At 46.2% G+C, this 15421-nt stretch overlaps 1 protein-coding gene across 1 annotated transcript in view; it reads right to left on the bottom strand.

The window, feature by feature from the left end:
• The window catches only part of KISS1R (KISS1 receptor), a 221993-nt gene extending 206780 nt beyond the window's left edge, over positions 1-15213 (bottom strand). The window contains exon 1 of the mRNA XM_068271232.1: positions 15152-15213. The gene's annotated coding sequence lies outside the window, so the exon portion shown is untranslated. The remainder of the gene's footprint in view (positions 1-15151) is intronic.
• Positions 15214-15421: the final 208 nt, after the last annotated feature.

A 15421-nucleotide genomic window follows, 5' to 3' on the forward strand; every position in this document is an offset into this window, starting at 1 on the left:
GTGATTTGTTGGGGCCCCTTTTTTGAATATTTGGGCACCCTTGAGGATCCTCTGCATGGCCTTGATTAGCCCCTGTGTCCCTAGCTTAAAAAGTGTGCATTGTGGGAGATTTATAAAGGAGCAGTACTATGAGGTGAAAGTGAAATGGTGCCGGCTTCAAACTGCCAATTATATTGCAGAAAAATAAGAACTTGTGTGTAGAGATGGAGAGAGCTCATGCAAATTAATTTCATCAGAGTGTATTCAGCTTGAAACTGGACCAATCAAATTAATCAGCGAATGCAATTGATTGGTCGGGCTGCATATATTTGCATACAATTAACATAAAATGTGAATCAGCCTAGAATGATTAGGAAAGGATTTGTGTAACCTTGTTCGCCGTTATCTGGGCTTGATTCACTAAACCGTGATAACTGATATCACGGCCGTTTTCATGCGCATTTTTTGCGTTTGTGCGCAGTCGTGAATTTTTCAATCGGAAATTTGCAATTGCGCACGAAAATTCCTGATTGCGCGCAAAAATTCACAATTGCGTGCGATAATTCCCGATCACATGCAAACACAAAAATGCGTACGAAAACAGCCGTGATATGAGTTATCACAGTTTAGTGAATCAAGCCCTCTGAGCGCCTGTGATTAGATGTTGGCACTGCGCTACTCTTCAGTTCACTTCTAGTATGCCGCTGCTATACTACCATAGCTGTAAGCACATTTTATCTGCATGAACTTTATATTTTCCTAAAGCAAATAAACTCATGTGTGCTTACTGCCACCTATTAGAGCCTTAAACTGCAGCTTTAGTATAGAAAAATAGGAAAAAGGGTTATTGAAAATGCATATACTGTACCCTTTTTTTAAGTTTCTTATTAAAAGAAAAATAGAATTCTTTCACCAGCTTTCACATGACCTTCAATAAACCGCCAGAACCACAGGAATTACAAATGCCTGCATCCACTTATCCTTGAGGCTGGTTTCACACTGCATATTGGCGGTAGCGGTGTGATGCGATCTGAGGACTGGACCGCCAAAAACAGGCCTTCAGGGATTACTGGCACTGCTCTGAAGTGTATTGACAAAATACGCTTCCGCGCATGCTTGACACATGAAACCTGCGGCAGTCATAGACTTGCATGACTTCCTGTCTGCTGCTAGAGTCGCACAGTAACGTAGGTATGCGCTCGAGTTAGATAAGGTACTTCCGGCGCAGCGCACTGCATGCAATGTGAACTACCCCATAGACTGCCCTAGCGTTAGTCTGCAGCAAAATGCCACACCGCGGCACCAGTGTGAAAGGGCCCTCAGGCATTTTCTCTGTTAAATAAATGAGTTGCCTTGTTCCTAATTTTTTTCCACCCAAGTTGCACATATACAAGTAGACAAAGACCCAATTCACATTGGCATAAAAAATGGTCTGTTTAGCAGACCTAAGGGATGTGAATGGATCCTATGTTAATCAGTTCGATCCATTCACATTTGCCTGTTTCGCCAAATGGACCGCAAATTTGGAGAAGGAGCAATTTTTGCAGATCAACAAACCCGTCGCATTCACGGCGAACTTACGGAATGGAGGGTCAAGTATCAAAAACTGATGCCCAATAAAAAGCTGACCTTTCAGACCAGTTTTTACATGGATCAGTTTTTGACTCATCCAGTGTGAACCTGTCCTAAGTCTAGGTTCACAGTTGTGCATGCTGTGCAGCATAACAGCTGCTTTGTAACAAGGCTTGCCGCACTGCAGTGTACCACCAATGCGCCTTAACATAACAGTGAAGCATACTTTTCATTGACTGTATGTGACACAACGTGCAGCACCACTTTCCTGATCCATTGCATTCCTGCTGTTACAGACAACACACCCACTATGAACCTGGCCAAGGCAGTTACATCAAGAATGCTTTGGTCGAACATACATATTCTATGTGGAGGACAAGTGAACACAGAAGAATGCTTATACATGTGTGCTGCCTCTATTAGCCCATTACCCTTTAACCAGTTCTTACCTATATAAAAATTAGTGACTGTCCTCATCTGCTTGTGTTTGGAGATAACGTAAATGACCAGAGTATTGCCAGCAAGACCAATGAGCATCAGTAAGGCAAAGAAAAGTGGCACAAGCCAGGCATCCACCAACTTTGGTGGCTTTGGTGTGTCAATGAGTTCTTCCGAGATGTTGCCACAGGACCCCAGCACCATGCAGGAGTCATTAAAGTATACATCCGAGAAATTAAACATGTCCATGCTGTCCATTAACTGCTGGGCGTCTAGTCCAGGTAGCAGTGATAAAGTTAGCAAATAAAAAAAGTTTTTTGAAAAAAACAAAGTTCCTGGTCTTCCCTTGCACTTTTTATGAGGCTTCTTGACTTTGCTTACAAATAAAAAAAAAATTGTAGCGACACAGCTGGAAATGTATCACTCGCCAAGACTCCAGTTGCTGTCCCAAAATGCCTCCCGAACAGCGATACCACAACAAATGTAGCTGGCTTATATGAGGCAAAGCACCGAGTATTCTCCTGCAAAGAATGCTCGCAATAACCTCCACAGTCGCCTGCTATGGCTCCTCCAGCTATATAGAGAGCACGGCTCTGCCTGCTCCAGCGTACAGCTCACAGCTAGAGGCTCCAGTGATGAGAGCTAGAAGTAGACGCGCTCACAAGCTGGAGCTTTCCTTCAGCACCACAATGTTTCCGCAGCAGCCAGCCCGCTGGTACAATTGAAGTAGAAACATCACATTTTTAAAGACGTAAGAAGCAGCTGCCAATGCCCGTGCTCCGTTTTAGTCACGTATTATAATGAAGGAACTCTTGCAGCAGGGATCAGGCATTTCCTGGATTAATAGGAACTGGAGTGGATAAACGCACGGAGCGTGTTTTATTTCTACAAGTGTGATGACAAATGCCTTTCTTTATATCTGGTCAGAAAATTAGAAATATGCTAGAAATAAACCAACATAAGCAGCTTAAGAAAAAAAACATTGTAGTGTAGTGTAGTATAGTATAGGTATAGTATTCTAGTATAGTAGTCCTTAAGTTGCCCTGATTAGGATAAGGTTGATTCTAATCATACTCTTATTTCTTTATCACTGGCAAAGTGGTCAAAATGTATTATCTATAGGGGATGAAAAAATTCACTAGCTAATAGAAAAGTTATTCAGCAATTGATGCAAGCTCTGCTACTGTGTACCTACACGGCACTAGGATCTAGACTTGGCTATGCATACAAATATCTTTTTTTTTTTTTTGGTCAATGTGATCACTTCGATTAAATCTGCTGGACATCCATCGCCTCCAACAAATCCAATTGATTCGCTTTTGATTGATTTTGGAATGTGTTGAAAAATCTTCATGCTGGTAGGTGGGGGAGGAGGGGCAGGGGATGCACCTAGCACTGCACTGCTTTAAGCAGTACAACGCTAGCAGTTCAACTGATGCTTGATAGATTTCTGCTGAAGCATAATCGAGACTGAGTGTGCAGCGTGGAAAAAATTGGTTAGCATCCAATCGATTTGCAATCGAGGAGTCGTTGATCATCTAAGCATACTGGGGCATTATCAGCAGGCACGTGCAGGAGGGGAGGAAGGGCTCTGGGTGCCCAGGCTGACCTCTTTTTAAATATTCAATAAAAGCGTCGCCTAAAAGGGCCACGGAAAAAGGAAGCTCCGCCCCCCCACCTGGGACACTTTGAAGTAAAGAGGCTCCAGACAGGAATCCTAGTCTGGCCATTTCGTCAGCTGTCTGGGACCAAGTAAAATGGAGTCTCCCTGACAGCTGCACTCACTGTGACCTCTCCCTCCTCCAGCACCCACAGTGACATCTCTCACCACCTAGCAACCACTGTGACCTCTACCTCCCCAGCACTAGCAGTGAACCTGTCTCCCCCAGCACCCACACTGACTTCTCCCTCCCCCAGCACCCACATTGATCTCTCCCTTTCCCAGCTGCTACAGTGTCCTCCCCCAACACTCACATTGTCCTATCCCTCCCCCAGCACCCACAGTTACCTTTCACTCAACCAGCGGCACCACTCCTGTCCCCAGCAGCACCCACAGGGCCCCCACCCCAGCAGCACCTACAAAGAACTCTCCCATCGCCAGCACTCACAGTGACCTATGCCAAAAGCGAGCACCCACAGTGAATTTTCCCTCACCAGCACCCGCAATGACCTCTCTGTCCCCCAGCACCTACAGTGACCTCCTCTTCCTCCATCAACCACACTGACCCTTCATGGTCCACACCCGTTACCCAACCATGGTCTGTACCTACATGGCACCCAGTACCTAGCCATTACAGTACATGCACCTAGTACCCTTCCATGGCCTGCACCCAAATATCACCCAGTACTCACTGATGGTCAGAACTCATATGACACCCAGTACTCTACCATGGCACACATCCAGATCCCACATGGCACTTACTACTCACGCGTGTCCTTTGCACCTACATGCACCCAGTACCCACTCTTCAGCACTCACATGGCTCCCTATACCAATTAGCACTTACATCGGACCCATTACTGTTTAGCACCATCTGCTACTCATTCAGCACCCAATTTTGCTTAGCACCCACTGCAAATTAACACCCAATACAACTTAGCATCCACTCCAACTTACCACAAACTAGACCTTGGTACCCACTGCAGCGTGACACAGACTGTACTTTGGCACCTCAGCACCCACTGCAACTTAGCTCAAACTAGACCTTTGCATCCTACCACCCACTGCATCTGAGAACCCACTGCACCTTGGCACTTACTGCAGTTTTGCACCTATTAATGCTTGGCAACCATTGCATATTGGCAACCACTTCTTCTTTGCCTGAAAAGAAGCATGAGTGCTGATCAAGAGGTACAGAGGTCCCAGAAATGATAGGTGAGCCCATGGCGAAATCAGGCTCCACTGTGCCCATTCTAATAGAGGGCACCAATCACTGCTGATTTGAGGGTGGTGGAGCCAAACGACCTGGTTGGAAGGAGTGTGTCTGATACTGCCATAAAAGAACGGGGGGGGGGGGGGCAAAGACTGCCTAATACTGCTTTCTGGAGACGAGGTATTACATATACAATTTATACACAAGTGATTTGTTGGGGCCCCTTTTTTGAATATTTGGGCACCCTTGAGGATCCTCTGCATGGCCTTGATTAGCCCCTGTGTCCCTAGCTTAAAAAGTGTGCATTGTGGGAGATTTATAAAGGAGCAGTACTATGAGGTGAAAGTGAAATGGTGCCGGCTTCAAACTGCCAATTATATTGCAGAAAAATAAGAACTTGTGTGTAGAGATGGAGAGAGCTCATGCAAATTAATTTCATCAGAGTGTATTCAGCTTGAAACTGGACCAATCAAATTAATCAGCGAATGCAATTGATTGGTCGGGCTGCATATATTTGCATACAATTAACATAAAATGTGAATCAGCCTAGAATGATTAGGAAAGGATTTGTGTAACCTTGTTCGCCGTTATCTGGGCTTGATTCACTAAACCGTGATAACTGATATCACGGCCGTTTTCATGCGCATTTTTTGCGTTTGTGCGCAGTCGTGAATTTTTCAATCGGAAATTTGCAATTGCGCACGAAAATTCCTGATTGCGCGCAAAAATTCACAATTGCGTGCGATAATTCCCGATCACATGCAAACACAAAAATGCGTACGAAAACAGCCGTGATATGAGTTATCACAGTTTAGTGAATCAAGCCCTCTGAGCGCCTGTGATTAGATGTTGGCACTGCGCTACTCTTCAGTTCACTTCTAGTATGCCGCTGCTATACTACCATAGCTGTAAGCACATTTTATCTGCATGAACTTTATATTTTCCTAAAGCAAATAAACTCATGTGTGCTTACTGCCACCTATTAGAGCCTTAAACTGCAGCTTTAGTATAGAAAAATAGGAAAAAGGGTTATTGAAAATGCATATACTGTACCCTTTTTTTAAGTTTCTTATTAAAAGAAAAATAGAATTCTTTCACTAGCTTTCACATGACCTTCAATAAACCGCCAGAACCACAGGAATTACAAATGCCTGCATCCACTTATCCTTGAGGCTGGTTTCACACTGCATATTGGCGGTAGCGGTGTGATGCGATCTGAGGACTGGACCGCCAAAAACAGGCCTTCAGGGATTACTGGCACTGCTCTGAAGTGTATTGACAAAATACGCTTCCGCGCATGCTTGACACATGAAACCTGCGGCAGTCATAGACTTGCATGACTTCCTGTCTGCTGCTAGAGTCGCACAGTAACGTAGGTATGCGCTCGAGTTAGATAAGGTACTTCCGGCGCAGCGCACTGCATGCAATGTGAACTACCCCATAGACTGCCCTAGCGTTAGTCTGCAGCAAAATGCCACACCGCGGCACCAGTGTGAAAGGGCCCTCAGGCATTTTCTCTGTTAAATAAATGAGTTGCCTTGTTCCTAATTTTTTTCCACCCAAGTTGCACATATACAAGTAGACAAAGACCCAATTCACATTGGCATAAAAAATGGTCTGTTTAGCAGACCTAAGGGATGTGAATGGATCCTATGTTAATCAGTTCGATCCATTCACATTTGCCTGTTTCGCCAAATGGACCGCAAATTTGGAGAAGGAGCAATTTTTGCAGATCAACAAACCCGTCGCATTCACGGCGAACTTACGGAATGGAGGGTCAAGTATCAAAAACTGATGCCCAATAAAAAGCTGACCTTTCAGACCAGTTTTTACATGGATCAGTTTTTGACTCATCCAGTGTGAACCTGTCCTAAGTCTAGGTTCACAGTTGTGCATGCTGTGCAGCATAACAGCTGCTTTGTAACAAGGCTTGCCGCACTGCAGTGTACCACCAATGCGCCTTAACATAACAGTGAAGCATACTTTTCATTGACTGTATGTGACACAACGTGCAGCACCACTTTCCTGATCCATTGCATTCCTGCTGTTACAGACAACGCACCCACTATGAACCTGGCCAAGGCAGTTACATCAAGAATGCTTTGGTCGAACATACATATTCTATGTGGAGGACAAGTGAACACAGAAGAATGCTTATACATGTGTGCTGCCTCTATTAGCCCATTACCCTTTAACCAGTTCTTACCTATATAAAAATTAGTGACTGTCCTCATCTGCTTGTGTTTGGAGATAACGTAAATGACCAGAGTATTGCCAGCAAGACCAATGAGCATCAGTAAGGCAAAGAAAAGTGGCACAAGCCAGGCATCCACCAACTTTGGTGGCTTTGGTGTGTCAATGAGTTCTTCCGAGATGTTGCCACAGGACCCCAGCACCATGCAGGAGTCATTAAAGTATACATCCGAGAAATTAAACATGTCCATGCTGTCCATTAACTGCTGGGCGTCTAGTCCAGGTAGCAGTGATAAAGTTAGCAAATAAAAAAAGGTTTTTTGAAAAAAACAAAGTTCCTGGTCTTCCCTTGCACTTTTTATGAGGCTTCTTGACTTTGCTTACAAATAAAAAAAAAATTGTAGCGACACAGCTGGAAATGTATCACTCGCCAAGACTCCAGTTGCTGTCCCAAAATGCCTCCCGAACAGCGATACCACAACAAATGTAGCTGGCTTATATGAGGCAAAGCACCGAGTATTCTCCTGCAAAGAATGCTCGCAATAACCTCCACAGTCGCCTGCTATGGCTCCTCCAGCTATATAGAGAGCACGGCTCTGCCTGCTCCAGCGTACAGCTCACAGCTAGAGGCTCCAGTGATGAGAGCTAGAAGTAGACGCGCTCACAAGCTGGAGCTTTCCTTCAGCACCACAATGTTTCCGCAGCAGCCAGCCCGCTGGTACAATTGAAGTAGAAACATCACATTTTTAAAGACGTAAGAAGCAGCTGCCAATGCCCGTGCTCCGTTTTAGTCACGTATTATAATGAAGGAACTCTTGCAGCAGGGATCAGGCATTTCCTGGATTAATAGGAACTGGAGTGGATAAACGCACGGAGCGTATTTTATTTCTACAAGTGTGATGACAAATGCCTTTCTTTATATCTGGTCAGAAAATTAGAAATATGCTAGAAATAAACCAACATAAGCAGCTTAAGAAAACAAACAAACATTGCAGCGATCAGGTGATACATATGTACTGTAATACTACATGGATGCCACACAAACAGATCGATTTCCAGTTGATTTTGCCCTAAAATCAATCAAATGCATTGATTAGACCAAATGGAAAATTTTGATCGATCAAGGGTGGCGTAGGAGCGGAAGGTGGGGTAGGAGTATTGGTCGATCTGCAGCCCATAGGGTTATACTGCATCGAACAGTGCGTGGTTTTGGTTCAATCGATATTCAATAGATTCCAACAGGGAAAAAAATTGTTATGCGATCAATGGATATAATTGAAAAAAACAAAAACGATTGTATGGGACCAGGCCTGGATTTACCTCACAGAAGCCTATAGGCACAGATGCCCTGGCACCTTAGATTTTGCACTCCATGAACCTACAAACCCTGCACTGCAAAAGTGTTGGCTGTCGGAGCTGTCACTTCTCCCTTACTTCCCTTGCCAATCATAGGTGGCTACAGGTGCCCCTTAGTATTAGGTATCCAGAAATATCCTCAACATTAAGTAGCTAAAGGTGCTCCCAAGTTTTAGGTAGCAAGAGGAACTTCAAAATTAAGTAGCTAGAGGTACCCCTGACTGAAGAGAGATCTCGTCAGTGAAATGCCAAGACCAGGTTGTGTAACCCCTCATTTATGCTCTCACCAGGACTCTGCATAGGGAAGAAGGGAGGGAGACACTCAAAGAGGGGAGTGAGCCGCCTTTCCATCATCAGGCACCTGTAGGTACGTGCATACAGTGGCTTATGGTAAATCCGGCCCTGTATGGGACTGTTGTGCAAAAATATGTGTGTATGGCTAGTGTTAGACTCAACTAAGAAAGTTGAGCAAACATTTCTGTATTTTAAGTATTCAAACACTGCAATAAAAGCACATTTTTGTATTCATAAAAGAATCCAGACTGTGCTGAGTACAAAGTCATGTCTTTGGGTCAGTGTCATGTCTTTCATCACATTCTTTGTTTTTCATGGGGGAGCGGTATATGAGCATGCAGAGAGTGCGTGCAGATAGAAACCATTGTCTAATAATTTCTCTCACTGACTTTCACTGATATTGTCAGTTACCCTCAGGATAACGAAATTTAAAGAGACTATAGAGCCAAAATTAGACATTACATTGATTCCCTTCTAGTAAAAACGCACAACGAATTCCCGGGTCTTTACCTCTCAACTGTCCCCCCGAGCCTCTTAAGTTGGTACCCCCTTGCAGCACCGACTTACGGGGCTTGCTATCTTCAATACAGCTTCTGTATCTTCAATATAGAGAACGTCATGGCTCTCGGCTGCAAGGAGGAGCTGCTATGCGCCAGAAGCGCTGGCTTTAGGGGCTTGGGGGGACACGTCAGGGACATGTCCCCTTTTACCAGAAGGGGATCGATGTAATGTCTAATTTTAGCTTTATAGTCTACTTAAAGTGAACCCGAGGAGGTGGAGGGGGGGCAGATCGCTATGGCCCCCCACCGCAGCGCTATAGCCTCTCACCCCCCCCCCCCCCCCCCGAAATTAGTCTCTGAGGGCAATGGGAAGAGAGGGATACTCTGAAGGCTTTCCATTGGGCAGCTCTCTACCCCTGGCCGTGCCCTCTGCTGCTCCCCTGCCTCCATGCACGCTGGGTGAGAGAGCTCTCTCCGTCCAGGGTCGTGCCCCAGAGGTCACAAAGTGGAAGTGGGGCAGTGCAGGCGAATGGAGTGGCGGAGAGCGGCGTGGATGGCGGCTACCTGATCCGCCCAGGCCCCAGATCAGGCAGCTTTGGTTTGTTTTAATTATATGAGCCTACCTTGGGCTCTCTTTAAAAGATAAAGGATAAAGAAAAAATTATACATACCTTCCTCCAGCCCCCTTCAGGCTAATCGGTCCCTCGTCATCCTCCCCTGCTGCTTGGATCTTCTGCTATGAGTGTCGGTACTTCAGGCAGTCAGGCACATGCATGACGAGGGAACGCTTGCAGCTGGACTACGCCTGCACTGACTAGCTGAATTACCGGGATCCATAGTGGAAGATCCTGATGGTGGAGGAGGACTGCGAGGAACCGATTAGCCTGAAGGGGGCTGGAGGAAGCTCCAGGTAGGAATTATTTTTTCTTTATTCTTTATCTCAGGTACATCTAAGTCAGGGGTCGAGCCCTGCGTGAACGTGGGTGGACAACGTCCACTTACTTTTTCCTGAGCATGGACGGCGTCCACCCTAGCACTCGCCCCAGCCCCGCACTGCCGCCACTAGATTTAAAACATTTACCGGCCGCTGGCCGCTCGCTCACCAAGCCCTGAGGCTTCCTGTATCTGGAGCGCAGAGCTGCCGGCGCACCACACATTCCATTTGCTGGTTCTGCTGGATGCGCTTAGCGCATGACGTCACGATTGACGTCATACGCATGCGCATAGCGGCGCAGGAGGACGCGAGCTCCGTGGCCTGCAGTTGCAGCCAGGCTTACCAGGAATCCTAGCAGTGGCAGGTAACTGGGCACATATACCCCTGGCTACATATACTGGGACATATACCCCTGGCTACATATACTGGGACATATACCCCTGACTACATATACTGGGACATATACCCCTGGCTACATATACTGGGACATATACCCCTGGCTACATATACTGGGACATATACCCCGGACTACATATACTGGGCACATATACCCCCCTGACTACATATACTGGGCACATATACCCCCCTGACTACATATACTGGGACATATACGCCTGACTACATATACTGGGCACATATACCCCCCTGACTACATATACTGGGACATATACCCCTGACTACATATACTGGGCACATATACCCCCCTGACTACATATACTGGGCACATATACCCCCCTGACTACATATACTGGGACATATACGCCTGACTACATATACTGGGCACATATACCCCCCTGACTACATATACTGGGACATATACCCCTGACTACATATACTGGGCACATATACCCCCGATTACATATACTGGGACATATACCCCTGGCTACATATACTGGGACATATACCCCTGACTACATATACTGGGAGATATACCCCTGACTACATATACTGGGCACATATACCCCTGCCTACATATACTGGGCACATATACCCCTGCCTACATATACTGGGCACATATACCCCTGGCTACATATACTGGGACATATACCCCTGACTACATATACTGGGCACATATACCCCTCTGACTACATATACTGGGACATATACTACTGGCTACATATACTGGGACATATACCCCTGACTACATATACTGGGCACATATACCCCTGACTACATATACTGGGCACATATACCCCTGCCTACATATACTGGGCACATATACCCCTGCCTGCATATACTGGGCACATATACCCCTGGCTACATATACTGTGACATATACCCCTGGCTACATATACTGGGACATATACCCCTGGCTACATATACTGGGCACATATACCCCCCTGACTACATATACTGGGCACATATACCCCCCTGACTACATATACTGGGACATATACCCCTGACTACATATACTGGGCACATATACCCCCCTGACTACATATACTGGGACATATACCCCTGACTACATATACTGGGCACATATACCCCCCTGACTACATATACTGGGCAAATATACCCCCCTGACTACATATACTGGGACATATACGCCTGACTACATATACTGGGCACATATACCCCCCTGACTACATATACTGGGACATATACCCCTGACTACATATACTGGGCACATATACCCCCGATTACATATACTGGGACATATACCCCTGGCTACATATACTGGGACATATACCCCTGACTACATATACTGGGAGATATACCCCTGACTACATATACTGGGCACATATACCCCTGCCTACATATACTGGGCACATATACCCCTGCCTGCATATACTGGGCACATATACCCCTGGCTACATATACTGTGACATATACCCCTGGCTACATATACTGGGACATATACCCCTGGCTACATATACTGGGCACATATACCCCCCTGCCTACATATACTGGGCACATATACCCCTGGCTACATATACTGGGACATATACCCTTGGCTACATGTACTGGGACATATACCCCTGACTACATATACTGGGACATATACCCCTGGCTACATATACTGGGCACATATACCCCTCTGACTACATATACTGGGACATATACTACTGGCTACATATACTGGGACATATACCCCTGACTACATATACTGGGCACATATACCCCTGACTACATATACTGGGCACATATACCCCTGCCTACATATACTGGGCACATATACCCCTGCCTGCATATACTGGGCACATATACCCCTGGCTACATATACTGTGACATATACCCCTGGCTACATATACTGGGACATATACCCCTGCCTACATATACTGGGCACATATACCCCTGGCTACATATACTGGGACATATATGCCTGACTACATATACTGGGACATATACCCCTGACTACATATACTGGGCACATATACCCCTGCCTACATATACTAGGCAACTATACCTCTGGCTACATATACTGGGGACTACTATACTCATGGCTACTTATAATGGGGACACATATAGGCCTGGCTACCTATGCTGCGAGTACCTATTTTGGTGGAACTGCTGTCAAATTATCTGCATTTTTGTGGAACCGCTGTTATGTATTTTGGGGAACAGCTGCCAGATTATGTGTATGTTAGGGGAACGGCTGCTGCCAGATTACGTGTATTTTGGGGAACTGCTGCCAGATTGTGTATGTTTGGGGGACCACTGCTGCCAGATTATATGTATTTTGGGTGTTACGTGTATTTTAGGTGATCCCCTGCCAGGTTTCGCGTATTTTGGGGAACTGCTTCCAAATTATGTGTATTTTGGGGTAACTGCTGCCACATTGTCTATTTTGGGGGAACCACTGCCATATTATCTGTATTTTGGAGGAAGTTCTACTAGATCAGTGTTTTTCAACCGCTGTTCCGCGACACACTAGTGTGCCGCGAGATGTTGCCTGGTGTGCCGTACGGCAGGGGTCCCCAACCTCCGGGCCGCGGCAGGTCTGGCCTCTCGCTCCTCCCCTCCCTGCGGCCGCCACTCCTGTTACCTTATCATGAGCGGGCGGCCGCTTGTCCGATTAGATTCCCCCGTAGCCGCTCTCCTCAGTGGCATCTCCTATTACAGCAGCGCGCTCGGCGGCTGCTGTGATGAGCAGGAAGCGGTACAGCGGTTCCCATGGTAACGGCGATGCATATCGCCGCTACAGGAAGCCGCTGTACCGCTTCCTGCTCATCACAGCAGCCGCCGAGCGCGCTGCTGTAATAGTAGATGCCACTGAGGAGAGCAGCTACGGGGGAATCTAATCGGACAAGCGGCCACCCGCTCATGATAAGTTAACAGGAGCGGCTACCCATACTAGGAAGCTATACTGGGCACTATACTGGGGCACTACCTACCTATACTGGGCACTATACTAGCTATACTGGGCACTATACTGGGGCACTACCTACCTATACTGGGCACTATACTAGCTATACTGGGCACTACCTACCTATACTGGGCACTATGCTAGCTATACTGGGCACTATACTAGCTATACTGGGCACTACCTACCTATACTGGGCACTTTACTGGCTATACTGGGGCACTACCTACCCATACTAGGCACTATACTGGGGCACTACCTATCCATACTGGGACTATACTAGCTATACTGGTCATTATACTAGCTATACTGGTGCACTATACTAGCTATACTGGGGCACTATGCTAGCTATACTGGGGCACTATACTAGCTATACTGGGGAAACTATACTAGCCATACTGGGGCAACTATACTAGCCATACTGGGGCAACTAAACTCCCTATACTGGGGCAACTATGCTAGCTATGCAGCTGCACCCCAGCCCCCCTTCCCCCCATAACCCGCTGCGCATGACACTGTCCACTAGGTCACGCAAACTGCCCACCCTCCCCCAGCCCCCAACCCCCCCCCCCCCCCCCCCCTCGCCGTTCCCCGGAGAAAACTTTGGTCAGAAAGTGGTCCCCGGGCCGGAAAAGGTTGGGGACCACTGTACTAGATTATGTGTCTTTTTGGTGAAATGCTGTCAGATTACATCTATTTTGGGGGGATACACTACGGCAGAGCTCAAACTTCCCCGGCAGAACTTTTACATCACTGCTAAGGTCATGTATATTTGGCCCCACCCATGACCACGACCACGTTATGCTTGACCACGCCCATTTTTGGCGCGCCCCGCTACGTGCGGTACAGGGGTTTTTAGGGTGAGTCCACTCACCTCTTTTTCCAGGACTAGACCCCTGATCTAAGTGCATCTTCAATTTCCCTAAAAAGCCACTATTATTTTAACACACTCATTACACAGTAAATACCTGCATTTACCCAGAAGTTTCCAATTTTTTTCTGCTTTGTGCAGATTTATGAATCATGAAACAAATATAGAAACAAGAAAAAACTGTATACTGTTGCCATGGTTTTAAGCAAGTTTTCTAAAAGAGTTATACAGTAGTAGCTGTAGACTGAAGATAAACTATATGTAATAAAATATAGTACAACTTCTCCAGTTATAAATAATACTGGAGAAGGAAGGTCAGAGGGAAGCATTATCGCTAGCAGATAATGGACAATTTGGGCACCGCCATTGGGGCTAATGCAAATATGGCCTATTGGGCGGCAAAAGCAGAAATAGCAGGTGCCGGGTCTGTCCAACCAAAATTTTTCATATTTGAAAATTAGCCCTTTGAAATGTATCATTTTCAAATGTTGAAATGCATTGTTTTTGAAAGAAATTCATCTTTTTTTGTATTTACGCGATCTGCGGCAGGGGTAGGGATGTGTGTGTGTGTGGTGGTGGTGGTGGTGGTGGTGGGGGGGGGGGGCGCATAGGCATCAGGAAGGGGAATTTTAAGGTTCGCTGTCAGGAAGGGGGTTTTAAGGTTAGGTGTCAGGAAGGGGGGATTTAGGGATAGGCATTCGGAAGGGGGGGTTTGGGGTTAGGTATCAGCAGTGGCGTACCTATGGAATTTCACACCCAGTGCTGATTATTTACAGAAAATGTGAGCTTTAGCTCAAGTATGTAAATATTTTCTAAAACAAAAACAAAAAAAAATACCTGTTGGGATACATGTCTTTTGCAGTCACTCTGTTCTGTGTCAGGCCTGCGACTTTTTCAGGTGCTCAGCTTGTGAACAGAAATGTATTTATTTTGTGAAAGATTGCTACCAGACAGTATAGCGCCACTCTCTGCCCCCCCCCCCCCCCAAAAAAAATAACCAATTGATTGTTTCAAAGTTAACTGCAAAGCTATTACTGGTGGGGTCTGCAGTGCTGGCACCTGCACAAATCTCACCCCATACAGCTATACTGCAGACAAGTTTATGCC

Source organism: Hyperolius riggenbachi, chromosome 1 (assembly GCF_040937935.1).
Source record: "Hyperolius riggenbachi isolate aHypRig1 chromosome 1, aHypRig1.pri, whole genome shotgun sequence".
Classification (NCBI taxonomy): domain Eukaryota; kingdom Metazoa; phylum Chordata; class Amphibia; order Anura; family Hyperoliidae; genus Hyperolius; species Hyperolius riggenbachi.